This window comes from Bos mutus, chromosome 11, assembly GCF_027580195.1.
Source record: "Bos mutus isolate GX-2022 chromosome 11, NWIPB_WYAK_1.1, whole genome shotgun sequence".
Classification (NCBI taxonomy): domain Eukaryota; kingdom Metazoa; phylum Chordata; class Mammalia; order Artiodactyla; family Bovidae; genus Bos; species Bos mutus.
In genome coordinates, this window is record NC_091627.1 from 103,510,117 (window position 1) to 103,528,949 (window position 18,833).

The following is an 18,833-nucleotide window of genomic DNA, read 5'->3' on the forward strand; positions in this document are numbered from 1 at the left end:
AGGCTGCAACTCCTGGGATGGGCGCCCACGCCTCGGTAAGTCGGGGCCTCCTCTCCTTGCCACCCCTCTCTGGCCACTTCTCCAGAGTCGTCGACAGGCCATCCCTTTGTAGCCACTCCTCTTCAGCCACACCCCAGCTACCCTCCTTTGGCCCCCTCCCCTTGACCATAAGTTTTTCTCCACACCCTCTGACCTCTCCTCAGCCCCTGGGCCCTCGTGACTGGGAGCTTGGGCCCCTGAGGCTGGACTGTCTCCCCCTTTATTTCTGCCCCTAACTCCTAACAGAAATGCTTGGGGTGATGCGGGGCCCCTCAAGGCTTTCGCAGCCCAGGTTGAGTTCATGGATCTGGGCTAGGTCAGGCACAAAGCCTCAGGCTAACTGTGGTCCAGCGACTTGGGAATTCTGAAGTGGGAACTTGAGTGATGAACTGCATTCCTAGCAATAAACCATGGTTGCTGGGAAGACTTTGGGAACATTTGAGCGCCCATAGATCCAGGAAATGTATTCTAAGAATAGGACCTATTTATTTGTAACAGCCCAAGATTGCCAATAACCAAAATGCCTATCAGTAGTGAACTAGTAAATTGTGTCATTATCATACTTCAGAATACCATGGAAGTGGTGTTTTTTTTTTTAATTATCTCTTTAGTATTGATATGGAATGACCCTGATTACATATTGTTAATTGAAAATCAGAGCTCAGTACAGAATAGCGGGTGCACTACACTACCATTTGTGTTGAAAGAGAGTCTGATGTATTCCTGATTGCTTCTCTGTGTGAACAGGGTCTCCAGCAGTGGACACCTGAGGCCACCTGTGCGGAGGGGCCCCGGGGGCCAGGGGTGGCGGTGAGGCGAAGTCCGTGGGCTGTGTGCCGTTATGCCTTCCGATTGTTTTAATTGAGTGAATATACTTCCTGTTCAGAAAAGAAAACTTAAATAGAGGGCTTAACATTGATCAGTCTTTTTTCTCCCTTTGTCTTTGTCTTTGACGCCCATTCCTGTATGGTTTCGCCAGCTCACCTCTGGGAGCTCAGGGTGCTATGTCAACAGCTTGGATTACTTACTGCAGGAGAAGAGGTGAGCGGGGACGATCTTCTTTTCTTTGAGGTTAGCGGTAATTTTACAGCGTTCGTTTGTACTCGAAGACTCAGAGCAAATTCCTCCCAGGATAAAGCAGCCTACTCCCCTCCCTTCTCAGCAGGCCTCCCAAGTGAGTGCCCCGTATGCCCTGGTGCGTAACCAGCACTCGGAGTGTCAGGGGGTCAGAGGACAGCATAGCATCTTCGAGGCAGAGAGCGCCGCACCGGAGCACGCACAGAGACCTAGCTCTGGTTCTCTCTCCACCTGAGCCCCGTTCAGCCCAGTTCCTGCCAGTATGGCGCTCATTCAGCTCCCATCCAAGGGCTCGAGGGAAGTGGAGGAAACAGATGGCTTTGACATGGAGGCGTGCAGCCTGACGATGGCTCTGACAGTGCTGGGGGGTCAGGGGCAGCCATAAGGAGCTGGCCTTCCCGGTCATCCTGGCCCAGGCCAGCCCCTGAGCAGTGTTCCTGTAGCGCTTGCTCTAGCTCACCTGCCCTCCCTCTGGGATTACAGTGAGCCTGTCTCACGTAGAAGTTGGTTTCTTTTTTCCTCTTTTAAAAAGGACTTGTTTAGCTATGGCTGTGCTGGGTCTTCACTGTTGCTCACGGGCTTTCTCTAGTTGAGGGGAGAGTTTCGGCGAGCCGGCCTCATTGCTGTGGCTTCTCCTGTTGCAGAGCAAGGGCTCTAGGGCACTCAGGCTTCAGAAGTCGGGCTTCCCAGGCTCTAGAGCACAGGCTCGGGAGTTGTGGCGCGGGCTTGGTTGTCTTGCAACATGTGGGATCTTCCTGGGCCAGGGATCGAACCCGTGTGCCCTGCATTGGCAGGTGGATTCTTTATCACTGAGCTGCCAGGGAAGCCTGAAGTTGGTTTCTTAAAGCGAAAGTCACAGGGGATCAGAACCGGAAATCCCTTAGGGAGGCACAGTGGGGGAATGGAAACCAGTACAAGTGCTCTTTCTCCCCTGGGAAGCAGATGACGTGGTTGGCTTGCACTGAGGTCCCACCTGCAGTGAAGATACTAGAACCCCACGCCTCCGTTGTCCATAGGGACTGGGGTGGCCGGGGCACAGGTGGACTCCACCCTGGACCTGCACTGCGTCTGACAGGAGCGCGTTGTCCACAGGCTGCTTCTCTGTGTCCTCTTCGCATCTCTCGGGTTGTTTTCGCTCAGTGGCTGCACGCTCCCTTTGTGGAAGTTACACATGGAGAGAGGCACTGCTATTGCCAGACGCTCGGGTTCTTATCGGAATAACGTCTCAGTGGCCTCTGTTTTTCCCAGCCCCATATTCTTGCCCTACCGGAGAGGGTTAAACACATGTGTGGCATGCATTATCGTATTTTCCCCTGGAAACTGAACACAGTGATTCTGGTATTTCATAGCCCAGGTGGCGCTGGTGGTAAAGAATCTGCCTGTCAGTGCAGGAGACGCAAGAGATACAGGTTCAATCCCTGGGTTGGGAAGATCTCCTGGAATAGGCAATGGCAACCCACCCCAGTATTCTTGCCTGGAGAATCCCATGGACAGAGGGGACCTCAAAGAGTCGGGACACAACTGAGTGACTGAGCACACACAGAGCGGGCTGGAAAAGGAGCACCTAACTCAGCCTGAAGGTTAGGACGGGATCCCCAGGGGGTCCTTGTCCTTGGACCATGGACGATTACAGTTGGGAGGGCAATGGGAATGACCACACAGCTAAAGGCATGTCGGGCAGACGGTGCTGGGACTGGAATACTCTGTGTTAGAGTGTGGGGGCAGGCCAGAGCAGGAGTTGCAACCAGGATGTGAACCGGGGCCTCGTGAACACAAGGTCGAGTCACAGAGGGACCTCAAGCAGGTTGTGGTGTGTTTTCCATGTGTTTAAGAGAGAGTGCCCAGGCGGCATTGTGGAGAATGGCAGGAGGTGTGAGAGGGAGGAAGAGAGTGGCAATGAGCTGGCTCCCGTGGGACCTTTTCACCCTGGGTGGCTGGGGCCTGTGTTGGGAAGTGGAATTCAGAATTGGGCATCTGAGGACCAAGGGCTGTCCCCCTTCGGCTGGCAGTCATCCAGCTAGCCCAGTCCAAGACAGTGGCTGGGCAGGAGACAAAACCTTGGAGACCGAGGACCTGTGGGCAAAGCCAGGGTGCGCACACAGAGGGTGAGGCAAGGGCTGGAGGGGTGGGGCTCCCAGGACTCCTTTAACAGCCGGAGGGAATAAGAAGGTCAAAGCGGGGACTGGTGTCCCTCAGAATTTGTGTGTGGTCAGGGCCGAAGGTGAGGGAGCTGATTTCCTGCAAAGTAATGGCCAGCTCACAGGGCTGCAGTGGGGCTGATTGGAAAGGGAGTTGAGGCGCTCAGGGCTGCGGGAAGAAACAGGCTGAGGGGCAGCATGCACAGGAAGGGAGGAGCAGCCCTGGGGCCGGAGAGGCAGGCCCAGGGCGGCCATGGGCACAGGGGCTGCTCCTGCTTGGGGCACCTGGGCCCAGGGGCAGCAGAAAGGCAAGGCCCAGGACCCAGTGTGGTGCTGTTCAGTTGCTAAGTTGTGTCTGACTCTTTGTGACCCCATGAACTGCAGCACGCCAGGCTTCCCTGTCCTTCACCAGCTCCTGGAGTTTGCTCAACCTCATGTCCATTGAGTTGGTGATGCCATCCAACTATCTCATCCTCTGCTGCCCCCTTCTCCTCTTGCCCTCAATCTTTCCCAGCATCAGGGTCTTTTCCAATGAGTCAGCTCTTCACATTGAAGTTGTGTGGTGTAAATTGTCGTCTTTCAGGCAACGCAGACCCTCTTCCCCAGCCCCACTGCTGGAATCTGAGTTTGAGAGCCTCTGTGCAGGGAGATAGGGCCCTGGGCTCCCTGGTCCCTGTGCCTGGGCCTGGCTGTGCTCCGGGATGCCCTTGGGGCCCTGTGACGGAGCTGGATGAACAGGCCCTGGGCTGACCCTGGTTGACACCTCTCACCTCCTTGCAGGGAGCAGGAGCAAGAGAAGCTACTTTTTCTGGACTATGCTGACCTCAGAGCCTGGGATCTTAATGAAGATGAAGTGCTGCTCACGCCTGAGCACAGGTAAGGGGAGTGGGGACAGGTTGGGGGAGAGGGTGCCCTCAGGAGGGAGGGTCTACCCACTCAGGGCCCAGTCCACACCCGCCTGTCCAGACAGAGGGTTGAAGTGCTGACCTGTCCTTTGTTTTGGACAGCTTCTTTCTTTTTCAATATTTATCTATTTGGTTGTGCTGGGTCTTAGTTGTGACCTGCGGGATCTTTGATTTTTGTTGCGTCATGCAACACACTCCAGTCTGCTTGCCTGGGAAATTCTATGGACAGAGGAGGTCACAAAAGAGTTGGACACAACTGAGTGCAACTGAGCACACACACAGGCACGTGGGGTCTTCAGCTGTGGCCTGTGGAATCTAGTTCCCTGACCAGGGATCGAACCTGGGCCCCCCTGCATTGGGAGCATGGAGTCTTAGCCGCTGGACCACCAGGGAAGTCCCTGGACCATTTCAGCCAGAGGTTTGTGTGCTCTTGATAAGTTTTCAAGCTGCCTCCTCGTAATCCCACATCTGTTCATTGATTCGAGAAATATTTATTCTCCCATTGTGTGTCAGGGTCTAGTGTGGGCCTTTGAGGATACACAGGTGTAAAACATGGCCTGTTCTTCCCTGACTGTCTGCCCAAACTCGTGGGACCAGATCCCAAGCCACAGTCCAGAAGAACACTGCTTTTGAAAGAGAGAGTACAGCCGCGCGACACGCTTGTCTTACCCTGTGCAGGGGGAGGGAAGTGGCTTCTGTCAGAGGCGTCATCTGGGCTGGAGTCTCCTGGCCTATTGGCCGGAACCAGGGCTGGATTCCTCTGTACCATGGAGATGCCCAAGGACCACAGTTGAATCCATCTTCAGGGCACCCGGTTTTCCATTCATTCGTCTATCCATCTGTCTCTCCGTTTGTCGGTCTATCCAACAAGCATCCATTATGTGCCAACTTTGCATCAGGCTCTGTGGAAATAGTGAAGGACAAGGAAGCCTGGAGTGCTGCAGTCCACGGGATCACAGTCAGACACGACTTAGTGACTGAACAACTGTGCAGGCTCTGGGATGCAACAGGAACAGAGCCAGACGGAGGTCTCTGCAGTCCACGGGATCACAGAGTCAGACGCGACTTAGTGACTGAACAACTGCAGGCTCTGGGATGCAACAGGAGCAGAGCCAGACAGAGGTCTCTGCAGTCCACGGGATCACGGAGTCAGACACGACTTAGTGACTGAACAACTGTGCAGGCTCTGGGATGCAACAGGAACAGAGCCAGACAGAGGTCTCTGCCCTCGCGCTGCCTGGGGTCAGGGCCGGAAACCAGCAGTGCAGTGGTGAATGCAGGAAGCTGGTGACCAGGGCTGATGAGCAAGGAGACAGTGGGCATCGGCAGTGTTGGGGGTGCTGTGAGAGTTGGACGAGGGGTCGGGGACTCTGAGAACAGATAGGTTTTCAGCAGAGTCCTGGAGATGGCGAGGGGTGGCCCTGGGAGGGCCTTGCCATGGGAGCAGTGAGGAGGGGGCGGAGGTGGGGAGTGGAGGTCGGGGCTGCGTGAAGCTGGTTGCCACTCATCTGAGCAGGGTCTTCTGCAGCTGCGTCCAGGGTAGACTGGGGGGCACAGGGGGCCGTGGTAGTAATCCAAGAGAGTGAGGACAGGGGAGGAGGAGGAGGCAAGTTCTGGGTAGACTTTCAGGGTAGAACTGACAGGGTTTGCTGATGAGCTGGATGGAGGCTGTGGGAGCAAGAGAGGAATCAGAGTGGACCCCCTGAATTGAGGCCTGAACAGATGGATGGTTGGGGTTGGCTCGAATTGGGGAGGGCTGAATGACGCAGGCTGGGGGTGGTGGCAGGCACGGGAACAAGTGTTCACTTGTGGGACCCCTGGGGCCAGACCAAGACAAGGACCTCCTTGTCTGGAGAGCCCAGCTTGGGAATCACCATGTATAGGTGACATTTAAAACCGCAAAGCCAGATGAGATCACCAGGGAAGATGGTGTAGAGAGAACGGCCCAAGGGTGCAGCCTCAGGGTCACGGTGACCTTGACAGGAGCAGCTCCGGTGCGTGACCAGGGGCGAGCCTGCCTGGAAACGGTTCAGAGGAGTCCAAGAGGGGAGGGCAAAGGAGGAGATCGGGCGGCAGCTGAGGGGGAAAGTGGAGCCAGGACAGATCCTTCTGTTTGTCTGTCTGCCTTCCTTTCCATTCTTCCTTCCCTCCCTCCTTCTTTCCTTCCCTCCCTCAGGAACCGCGTGCCCCCACGTGACCCCGGGGCAGGCTGGTCCACACGCCCTGGACTGTCCGCCTGTCCAGGCTTCGCTTTCTCCGTGTGACCAGGTGGCGCTATTCAGGCCTGAGCTGGGCGGTCTGGTTGGAATGCCTACACTGAGTCAGCATCCTGTGTCCACAGGACACAGACTCCCCGGGGCCCCCTCTCTCAGGACCCCTGTATGGTTCCCCTCAGATCGGGGCTCAGCGGGTTGTCTGTGAAGCGTGTGAACTGTAAAGAGTTCCTTCTGGCTCTGAGGGCCTTTACAGCCTGCTGGGCTGTGCTGCTTGGTAGCAATGGTGAGCTTGCTTGTGTGGCAGTGAAAGCCTCATTAATTGAAATGGGCAGGAGGAGGAGCCAAGATGGCGGAGGAGTAGGACAGGGAGAACACTTTCTCCCCTACAAATTCATCAAAAGAGCATTTAAACGTCGAGTAAATTCCACAAAACAACTTCTGAATGCCGGCAGAGGACATCAGGCACCCAGAAAAGCAATCCAACTCTTGAAAGGAGGTAGGAAAAAATATAAAACAAACAAAAAGAGACAAAAGAGGGAGGGACGGAGCTCCGTCCCGGGAAGGGAGTCTTAAAAAGAGAGAAGTTTCCAAACACCAGGAAACCTTCTCACTGCCGAATCTGTGCCGAGCTTTGGAAGCACAGAGGGCAACGTAACAGGAAGAAAAAATAAATAAACAATTAAAACTCGAAGATTGCGAGTCCTACGGTAACTCCCCCAGTGGAGAAGCAGCGCAGACGCCTGCAGGCGCCATTAACAAGCGGGGGCTGGGCAGGGAGGCGCAGCGCGGGCTGCATCGCTTAGAGTAAGAATCTGGCCTGAATACCCTGAGCACTATCTGAGCGAAATAATTTGGGCTAACAAACCAGACTGTGGGATATCTACTACGCGAAAAGCCAGCCCCAACCTAAGACCGCCAGGCCCGTGCACGGAACAAAGAATTGAACAGAGATAGCCGGCTGCAGACCTTCCCCCTCCGGTGATAGGCAGCCAGAGCCGGAAGGGGGCAATCGCAGCCCCAGAGAGACATTATCTATAAAACTGTAAGCAGGCTTCTTTGCTAACTAAAACTTCTTGGGGGTCTGGACGGTTAACATCTGCCTAAGAAGGTGCGCCGGTTTTGCGCCCAGATAACCGAGTGGCGGGGAGGCGATAAGTCGCAGCATTGGCGCTCGCCAAACACCTCATCACTTGAGCTGCTCGGACCTGGGAAGAGCACAATACTCAGGCCCAACTGAGTCTGCGCCTCTGAGGACTATCCGAGTGCCTGAACCTGAGCGGCTTGGACCTGGGAGGTACATGCAACCCAGGGCCAGCCTTGGATTGTTCCCCCGCGGAATAACCTAGAGCCCGAGCAGTGTGGGCAGGGAGGCTACACGCGCAGTGAGCGGGGGCAGATCCAGTGTGGCTGAGGCACTGCGAGCGCACGCCAGTGTTATTTGCTTGCAGCATCCCTCCCTCCCTCCCCACAGCGCGACTGAACAAAGAGAAGAAATACAGTTCCACCCATCAGAACACTGACACAAGCTTCCCTAACCAGGAAACCTTGACAAGCCACCTGTACAAACCCACACACAGTGAGGAATAGCCACAATAAAGAGAACTCCACAAACTGCCAGAATACAGAAAGGACACCCCATACTCAGCAATTTAAACAAGATAAAGAGACAGAGGAATAGCCAGCAGATAAAGGAACAGGATAAATGCCCACCAAACCAAACAAAAGAGGAAGAGATAGGGAATCTACCTGATAAAGAATTCCGAATAATGATAGTGAAATTGATCCAAAATCTAGAAATTAAAATGGAATCACAGATAAATAGCTTGGAGACAAGGATTGAGAAGATGCAAGAAAGGTTTAACAAGGACCTAGAAGAAATAAAAAGAGTCAATATACAATGAATAATGCAATAAATGAAATTAAAAACACTCTGGAGGCAACAAATAGTAGAATAACAGAGGCAGAAGATAGGATTAGTGAATTAGAAGATAGAATGGTAGAAATAAATGAATCAGAGAGAATAAAAGAAAAACGAATTAAAAGAAATGAGGACAATCTCAGAGACCTCCAGGACAATATTAAACGCTACAACATTCGTATCATAGGGGTTCCAGAAGAAGAAGACAAAAAGAAAGACCATGAGAAAATACTTGAGGAGATAATAGTTGAAAACTTCCTAAACTGGGGAAGGAAATAATCACCCAAGTCCAAGAAACCCAGAGAATCCCAAACAGGATAAACCCAAGGTGAAACACCCCAAGACACATATTACTCAAATTAACAAAGATCAAACACAAAGAACAAATATTAAAAGCAGCAAGGGAAAAACAACAAATAACACACAAGGGAATTCCCATAAGGATAACAGCTGATCTTTCAATAGAAACTCTTCAAGCCAGGAGGGAATGGCAAGACATACTTAAAATGATGAAAGAAAATAACCTACAGCCCAGATTATTGTACCCAGGAAGGATCTCATTCAAGTATGAAGGAGAAATCAAAAGCTTCTCAGATAAGCAAAAGCTGAGAGAATTCTGCACCACCAAACCAGCTCTACAACAAATACTAAAGGATATTCTCTAGACAGGAAACACAAAAATGGTGTATAAATTCAACCCCAAACAATAAAGTAAATGGCAACGGGATCATACTTATCAGTAATTACCTTAAACGTAAATGGGTTGAATGCCCCAACCAAAAGACAAAGACTGGCTGAATGGATACAAAAACAAGACCCTACATATGTTGTCTACAGGAGACCCACCTCAAAACAGGGGACACATACAGACTGAAAGTGAAGGGCTGGAAAAAGATTTTCCATGCAAATAGGGACCAAAAGAAAGCAGGAGTAGCAATACTCATATCAGATAAAATAGACTTTAAAACAAAGGCTGTGAAAAGAGACAAAGAAGGTCACTACATAATGATCAAAGGATCAATCCAAGAAGAAGATATAACAATTATAAATATATATGCACCCAACACGGGAGCACCGCAGTATGTAAGACAAATGCTAACAAGTATGAAAGGAGAAATTAACAATAACACAATAATAGTGGGAGACTTTAATACCCCACTCACACCTATGGATAGATCAACTAAACAGAAAATTAATAAGGAAACACAAACTTTAAACGATACAATAGACCAGTTAGACCTAATTGATATCTATAGGACATTTCATCCCAAAACAATGAATTTCACCTTTTTCTCAAGCGCACATGGAACCTTCTCCAGGATAGATCACATCCTGGGCCATAAAGCTAGCCTTGGTAAATTCAAAAAAATAGAAATCATTCCAAGCATCTTTTCTGACCACAATGCAGTAAGATTAGATCTCAATTACAGGAGAAAAACTATTAAAAATTCCAACATATGGAGGCTGAACAACACGCTGCTGAATAACAAACAAATCACAGAAGAAAATCAAAAAGAAATCAAAATTTGCATAGAAACGAATGAAAATGAAAACACAACAACCCAAAACCTGTGGGACACAGTAAAAGCAGTCCTAAGGGGAAAGTTCATAGCAATACAGGCACACCTCAAGAAACAAGAAAAAGTCAAATAAATAACCTAACTCTACACCTCAAACAACTAGAAAAGGAAGAAATGAAGAACCCCAGGGTTAGTAGAAGGAAAGAAATCTTAAAAATTAGAGCAGAAATAAATGCAAAAGAAACAAAAGAGACCATAGCAAAAATCAACAAAGCCAAAAGCTGGTTCTTTGAAAGGATAAATAAAATTGACAAACCATTAGCCAGACTCATCAAGAAACAAAGGGAGAAAAATCAAATCAATAAAATTAGAAATGACAGTGGAGAGATCACAACAGACAACATAGAAATACAAAGGATCATAAGAGACTATTATCAACAATTATATGCCAATAAAATGGACAACGAGGAAGAAATGGACAAATTCTTAGAAAAGTACAACTTTCCAAAACTCGACCAGGAAGAAATAGAAAACCTTAACAGACCCATCACAAGCATGGAAATTGAAACTGTAATCAAAAATCTTCCAGCAAACAAAAGCCCAGGTCCAGACGGCTTCACAGCTGAATTCTACCAAAATTTAGAGAAGAGCTAACACCTATCCTGCTCAAACTCTTCCAGAAAATTGCAGAGGAAGGTAAACTTCAAACTCATTCTATGAGGCCACCATCACCCTAATACCAAAACCTGACAAAGATGCCACAAAAAAAAAGAAACTATAGGCCAATATCACTGATGAACATAGATGCAAAAATCCTAAACAAAATTCTAGCAATCAGAATCCAACAACACATTAAAAAGATCATACACCATGACCAAGTGGGCTTTATCCCAGGGATGCAAGGATTCTTCAATATCCGCAAATCAATCAATGTAATACACCACATTAACAAATTGAAAACAAAAACCATATGATTATCTCAATAGATGCAGAGAAAGCCTTTGACAAAATTCAACACCCATTTATGATAAAAACTCTCCAGAAAGCAGGAATAGAAGGAACATACCTCAACATAATAAAAGCTATATATGACAAACCCACAGCAAACATTATCCTCAATGGTGAAAATTGAAAGCATTTCCTCTAAAGTCAGGAACAAAACAAGGGTGCCCACCTTCACCATTACTATTCAACATAGTTTTGGAAGTTTTGGCTACAGCAATCAGAGCAGAAAAAGAAATAAAAGGAATCAAATTGGAAAAGAAGAAGTAAAACTCTCACTATTTGCAGATGACATGATCCTCTACATAGAAAACCCTAAAGACTCCACCAGAAAATTACTAGAACTAATCAATGATTATAGTAAAGTTGCAGGATATAAAATCAACACACAGAAATCCCTTGCATTCCTATACACTAATAATGAGAAAACAGAAAGAGAAATTAAGGAAACAATTCCATTCACCATTGCAACGAAGAGAATAAAATACTTAGGAATATATCTACCTAAAGAAACTAAAGACCTATATATAGAAAACTATAAAACACTGGTGAAAGAAATCAAAGAGGACACTAATAGATGGAGAAATATACCATGTTCATGGATTGGAAGAATCAATATAGTGAAAATGAGTATACTACCCAAAGCAATTTATAGATTCAATGCAATCCCTATCAAGCTACCAACAGTATTCTTCACAGAGCTAGAACAAATAATTTCACAATTTGTATGGAAATACAAAAAACCTCGAATAGCCAAAGCGATCTTGAGAAAGAAAAATGGAACTGGAGGAATCAACCTACCTGACTTCAGGCTCTACTACAAAGCCACAGTTATCAAGACAGTATGGTACTGGCACAAAGACAGAAATATAGATCAATGGAACAAAATAGAAAGCCCAGAGATAAATCCACGCACATATGGACACCTTATCTTTGACAAAGGAGGCAAGAATATACAGTGGATTAAAGACAATCTCTTTAACAAGTGGTGCTGGGAAATCTGGTCAACCACTTGTAAAAGAATGAAACTAGAACACTTTCTAACACCATATACAAAAATAAACTCAAAATGGATTAAAGATCTCAACATAAGACCAGAAACTATAAAACTCCTAGAGGAGAACATAGGCAAAACACTCTCTGACATACATCACAGCAGGATCCTCTATGACCCACCTCCCAGAATATTGGAAATAAAAGCAAAAATAAACAAATGGGACCTAATTAAACTTAAAAGCTTCTGCACATCAAAGGAAACTATTAGCAAGGTGAAAAGACAGCCTTCAGAATGGGAGAAAATAATAGCAAATGAAGCAACCGACAAACAACTAATCTCAAAAAATATACAAGCAACTCCTACAGCTCAACTCCAGAAAAATAAATGACCCAATCAAAAAATGGGCCAAAGATCTAAATAGACATTTCTCCAAAGAAGACATACAGATGGCTAACAAACACTTGAAAAGATGTTCAACATCACTCTTTATCAGAGAAATGCAAATCAAAACCACTATGAGGTACCATTTCACACCAGTCAGAATGGCTGCGATCCAAAAGTCTACAAATAATAAATGCTGGAGAGGGTGTGGAGAAAAGGGAACCCTCTTACACTGTTGGTGGAATGCAAATTAGTACAGCCACTATGGAGAACAGTGTGGAGATTCCTTAAAAAACTGGAAATAGAACTGCCTTATGATCCAGCAATCCCACTGCTGGGCATACACACTGAGGAAACCAGAAGGGAAAGAGACACGTGTACCCCAATGTTCATCGCAGCACTGTTTATAATAGCCAGGACATGGAAGCAACCTAGATGTCCATCAGCAGATGAATGGATAAGAAAGCTGTGGTACATATACACAATGGAGTATTACTCAGCCATTAAAAAGAATACATTTGAATCAGTTCTAATGAGGTGGATGAAACTGGAGACTATTATACAGAGTGAAGTAAGCCAGAAGGAAAAACATAAATACAGTATACTAACGCATGTATATGGAATTTAGAAAGATGGTAACGATAACCCTGTGTACGAGACAGCAAAAGAGACACTGATGTATAGAACAGTCTTATGGACTCTGTGGGAGAGGGTGGGAAGATTTGGGAGAATGTCATTGAAACATGTGAAATGTCATGTATGAAACGAGATGCCAGTCCAGGTTCAGTGCACGATGCTGGATGCTTGGGGCTGGTGCGCTGGGAAGGCCCAGGGGGATGGTATGGGGAGGTTGGGAGGGAGGAGGGTTCAGGATGGGGAGCATGTGATTTTTTTTTAAAAAATAAAATTAAAAAAAAAAAAAAAAGAAATGGGCAGGAGGTGGCCGCAGCCTGGATTAGGGACATCTGCCTCCTAACTGGTGGCTCAGTGGTCCAGAATCCACCTGCCAGTGCAGGAAAGGCGGGTTTGATCCCTGGGTCGGCAAGATCCCCTGGAGAAGGGAATGGCAACCCACTCCAGTGTTCTTGCTTGGAGAATCCCAAGGACAGAGGAGCCTGGCGGGCTACAGTCCATGGGGTCACAGAGAGTTGGACTAAAAAACTAAGGAGCAGCCTTGTAGCTGGCCCCAGTTTCCACGTGCTGCCCAGAGGCCGGGAAAGGGTGCCTGACGGGCACACGGTGACTCCTGGCAGATGGAATCAGCAGGTTTGGGCCAGAGGCTTTCGTGGCATCATGAGTAATGACGCAATTTTCTCTGTCAGGGCTGGGGATTCACTTCCCACGGTCCCCACTCACTGGATGGAGAACCTTGGAAATAAATGGTTTAAGACATTTCTGTAGCCTGGATAATCTCCCTAGCTCTTTCCCTTTCTCCCGAGTGCATCCAGGATTTTGGAAGTTGTGGCCTGGATGCTTTTAAAATTCCCCACAGAAAGGGAGTTAACCTGGGCAGCTGGTGCTCTGGGCTTTGAAATATCATGCTGATAATACTCTGGGCACGTGACCTTTTCAAGTAGTACTCTGAGACAGCCTCTTCTGACAACAGCCACTTTGAGGTGGTCGTTTTGATGTGCGATCATCTTGATGGGTCAGTTCGGTTCTTTGCTTCAAAGAAAATTACTCACTGATGTACAAAGCCCGGCAGCCTCTTCCATCCCTGAGTGGGGCCGGGGTGGGTGGGAGGTGCCATGCAGGAGTACGGGTTCAGAAGGGGTGAGGCCTAGGCCGGGGGGCTGGCCCCCATCTGGCGGACAGGTCCCCTGTGACCAGGAGTCACGTAACCCCTCACCCTTGGCCGGCAGAGGAAGGCCCCCAGTCATCCCGAGCTGATCAGCTGCTTCTAATCCAAGGGTAGCCTGTGTCTTGAACAGACAACATCCTGCATTCTCTAGCCCTTAAAGTTAAAAGCCCTTTATGTGTGTGCCAGTGCCAGGGAGGGGAGGATATTTATACCACAGCATCATCCTTTATCCTCACTTCTGGGCTGCACAGGAAGTTCTCAATTAGAGTCATCTCAGAGCTCTTAATAATGCACATACATTGTATTTAATATCACAAAACTCCCTTTGAGCGATGGTTTGGGGTCAGGAGCTGAGAGCTTTTTGCAGATGAATCTGGTTCTTACAGACTTTTAATAATCTGTACTTTTTCTAAAATTATAAAAGCAACCTCGGAAGCCGTTGTTGTTGTTGCTCTGTCACTCGGTCGTGTCCAACTCTTTGCGGACATAGGAAGCCGCAGATACTCAAAAACTCAAACGGCAAATAAATTAACAAAACTAAAGTTGTTGTGCCATTTGTATGGTGGTTTGCTGAGGCTGTTTCCGAAGTTTGCAAGGTCAGAATCTGTCCGGTTTTCCGATGTCATTCACATCTGTTGTGCCGTTTCACCCTTAGGATGACCTTCCTTACCTTGGGTCACTTGGCAGGACAGTGACAGGTCTCCTCCAGCAGCTGGTGGGCCCCCAGCCCAGCTCGTGCACCTCCAGCGCTGGCTGCCGGGCCCCAGATACTCACAGGAGGCCCTGGCCGTGTCCCCTCCGTGTCCATTGCCCCAGGGCCCAGCTGGCAGCCTGGGTACCGGCCTTCCTGTGATGAGAAGAAGGGGTGCAGTGCCTGTGGCTTGCTTTATTTTGTTATTATTACTGTTGAGTTTATGTTATGTTAGTGCAAAATCAAGCCGAACACTGTTCTTTGATGTAAACAGGAAATGTCTCCCCTTCCTTCCCCTCCCCCATCCTGTTCCCTCAGGATGACCCTGGACCGTGGTTGGGTGTGTCAGATGTGTGCAGGCTGTTGTGTGCATGTCTGTGTACCTGCATCACACACACACACACACACACACACACACTCTTGCTGTTCTGTGGCTGGCTGTGTTCACCCTCCACGTTCTGTGTAAGGGAGACCCTTCCATCCTGCATAGCGCTGCGACTGGCCTCATTCTGAGGGACAGTCTTCACCTCCTGCCTTATACACATCCCCACAGAGCTGGAATGTGTCCCCTCTTCTGCCTGTTCCTTCCCTATCTGTGGGACCTAGCTCTGGTTCACTAAATGACTCTCAGAGCAGCGCGGGCCTGGGCCTCTGCATTTCCCAGGCTCCCTGGGGAGTCCTCCTGCTCACGAGGCCTTGAGGATGCTGCTCAGAGAAAGAGCCCTGGCCCCCTCATCATGCTGCAGGGGCCCTCCCTGGCCTGCTGCACCATCCGGGGCTTCTCTCCCAAGCCTCTCCCCGCACCTTGTTGCTGCTCTGGGGCTGGTCCACTCGCTGGAGGGCCTCGCTGTGATCCCCTTACACTTGTCCTGGGGGAGCATGGGCAGCCCACGCCTGCCTCATCTTGAGCATCTGGCACCTGCACTCGTGGGCACTCAGTGGACGTTGGACCAGAGCCTGCGAGTGGGGCAGGGTTGGGGACCAGAACTTCCAGCTCCTGCACTAAGGCCCTGAGAGAGGGGTTGGGGTCCGACAGGGAGTGGGAGCGAGCCCCTTTGTCTCCATCTGGCGGGCTCTCCCTCCGTCAGCAGGGGGCGCTGTGCCCCCGGTCTGGTCCCCACCAGGCGGGGGCTGCGGGGAGGGGCCGCCATCTGGCCTTCCCTGGCCTCCCTCCAGACTACAGACAAGATGCGCCTGCTGATGCCCGGCTCTCCCCTGCCCCTTGATTTGCCAGGACGCTGGTGGAGAGATTCTCCGTGCCACCGCAGGCCATCCCAGCAGTGCATCCGGGCGAGACCGTGTTTCTTCCCAGGCACCACCCTGTGCCCTGCATCCTGGACAGTTCACAGCTGAAGCCACGGAACCCCCTGGAAAAGCTGTTCCTCAGGTAAACATCCGTGCGGCTTGACCAGGCCCCTCCCTTGAGGAGCCCAGCAGTGAGGACCACCCCAGAGGAGGCCTTCGGAAGTTGTGTTTTCCCAGTGTGGGTGTGTCAGCCTTTAGGGAACACGCAGTACACACATTTCTGCTTATGGTATTTTCTTCACTAATTTAGATGTATATCCTTCACAGAATCTTACACTGCAGCAGATATTCAGCATCTGTTATGTGCTGCCTTTTCCTCCCCCATGGCCCCGTTGCATGGTCAGACTCATCACACATGCCCTTGGGGTTATGTCTCCATCAACACTGGAACCACTTTCCTGGCCGTCCAGCAGTTTCCCAGGGCCCATCATCCCCTCCTCTCTTCCTCCTGGAAAGTTTGTCCCCAGCCACAAGGACAACTCAGCATAACATCAGGACAGCTGCCCTGGTCCTCGTCTTGGTGGGACTTGTTCACAGGCATTATCACATAACCCCTGACTATGTTTGATTTTTTTAGGGGATTTTTGAAAACTTTACCACAATAACATGCAACTCTTGCGATTGTGAGTTTACATGTCTAAGAATAAGAGCGAGAAAGCCTGCAGGATTCAGGCCATCGGCCCTCCACTGCGGGCTGGTGCCCTGCTGGGCACCGGCCACTTGGGAGATGAAGTTGAGACCACCTGACCGCTCCCCACCAGCCCATAAGGCACATGGAGGTTAGGGACACATTAGGACTTGAACACAAGAACCTTGTTCTCTTTTCCGGCTAGCCCATCTTATTTTATAACAGAAAAATAACAGTGTTTTGATGTGTTTCCTTTAAAGCTTTTTATCGTGGAAAGTTTCAAACACACATAGAAGCAAAGGGTACCTATGCGTACCTACCAGTCAACATCAGTTACTGACTCAGAGCCAGTCTTGGTTCTTCCATACACCTGCCCACTCACCCTGTCCCCTCAAGATCATTTTTAAGCAAGTCCCAGACACATACAATTCCTTTAAGTCCTTCAATCTGGGTCTCTAAAATACTATCTTTAGACATAACTTCAATACACTATTACACTTAATATGTGTGTCTTAATATACACTTAATCAGTTCAGTTCAGTTGCTCAGTCTTTGTGACCCCATGAATCGCAGCACGCCAGGCGTCCCTGTCCATCACCAACTCCCGGAGTTCACTCAAACTCATGTCTATCGAGTCGGTGATGCCATCCAGCCATCTCATCCTCTGTCGTCCACTTCTCCTCCTGCCCCCAATCCCTCCCAGCATCAGGGTCTTTTCCAATGAGTCAACTCTTCGCATGAGGTGGCCAAAGTACTGGAGTTTTCAGCTTTAGCGTCATTCCTTCCAAAGAAATCCCAGGGCTGATCTCCTTTAGAATGGACTGGTTGGATCTCCTTGCAGTCCAAGGGATTCAAGAGTCTTCTCCAACACCACAGTTCAAAAGCATCAATTCTTCGGCACTCAGCTTTCTTCACAGTCCAACTCTCACATCCATACATGACCACAGGAAAAACCATAACCTTGACTAGACAGACCTTTGTTGGCAAAGTAATGTCTCTGCTTTTGAATATGCTATCTAGATTGGTCATAACTTTTCTTCTAAGGAGTACATGTCTTTTAATTTCATGGCTGCAGTCACCATCTGCAGTGAATTTGGAGCCCAAAAAAAGAAAGTCTGACACTGTTTCCACTATTTCCCCATCTACTTCCCATGAAGTGATGGGACCAGATGCCATGATCTTCGTTTTCTGAATGTTGAGCTTTAAGCCAACTTTTTCAGTCTCCTCTTTCACCTTCATCAAGAGGCTTTTTAGTTCCTCTTCACTTTCTGCCATAAGGGTGGTGTCATCTGCATATCTGAGATTATTGATTTCTCCTGGCAATCTTGATTCCAGCTTGTGCTTCTTCCAGCCCAGCATTTCTCATGATGGACTCTGCATATAAGTTAAATAAGCAGGTGACAATATACAGCCTTGACGAACTCCTTTTCCTATTTGGAACCAGTCTGTTGTTCCATGTCCAGTTCTAACTGTTGCTTCCTGACCTGCATACAAATTTCTCAAGAGGCAGGTCAGGTGGTATGGTATTCCCATCTCTTTCAGAATTTTCCACAGTTTATTGTGATCCACACAGTCAAAGGCTTTGGCATAGTCAATAAAGCTGAAATAGATGTTTTTCTGGAACTCTCTTGCTTTTTTGATGATCCAGCGGATATTGGCAGTTTGATCTCTGGTTCCTCTGCCTTTTCTAAAACCAGCTTGAACGTCTGGAAGTTCACAGTTCACATATTGCTGAAGCTGGGCTTGGAGAATTTTGAGCATTACTTTACTAGCGTGTGAGATGAGTGCAATTGTGCGATAGTTTGAGCATTCTTTGGCATTGCCTTTCTTTGGGATTGGAATGAAAACTGACCTTTTCCAGTCCTATGGCCACTGCTGAGTTTTCCAAATTTGCTGGCATATTGAGTGTAGCACTTTCACAGCATCATCTTTCAGGATTTGAAATAGCTCAACTGGAATTCCATCACCTCCACTAGCTTTGTTCGTAGTGATGCTTTCTAAGGCCCACTTGACTTCACATTCCAGGATGTCTGGCTCTAGGTGAGTGATCACACCATCATGATTATCTGGATTGTGAAGATCTTTTTTGTACAGTTCTTTTGTGTATTCTTGCCACCTCTTCTTAATGTCTTCTGTTAGGTCCATACCATTTTTGTCCTTTATCAAGCCCATCTTTGCATGAAATGTTCCCTTGGTATCTCTAATTTTCTTGAAG

At 48.6% G+C, this 18,833-nt stretch overlaps 1 long non-coding RNA gene and 1 other non-coding gene across 2 annotated transcripts; both read right to left on the reverse strand.

Annotated features, from left to right (window-relative positions):
- Positions 1-523: 523 nt before the first annotated feature.
- On the reverse strand, positions 524-14,883 carry LOC138989932 (uncharacterized). The gene is made up of 3 exons (XR_011466133.1): positions 14,665-14,883; positions 4,829-5,061; positions 524-2,379 (listed from the first exon to the last, which is right to left on the reverse strand). It is a non-coding gene; the product is annotated as an uncharacterized lncRNA (long non-coding RNA).
- On the reverse strand, positions 4,479-4,552 carry TRNAW-CCA (transfer RNA tryptophan (anticodon CCA)). The gene has a single exon. It is a non-coding gene; the product is annotated as a tRNA-Trp (tRNA).
- Positions 14,884-18,833: the final 3,950 nt, after the last annotated feature.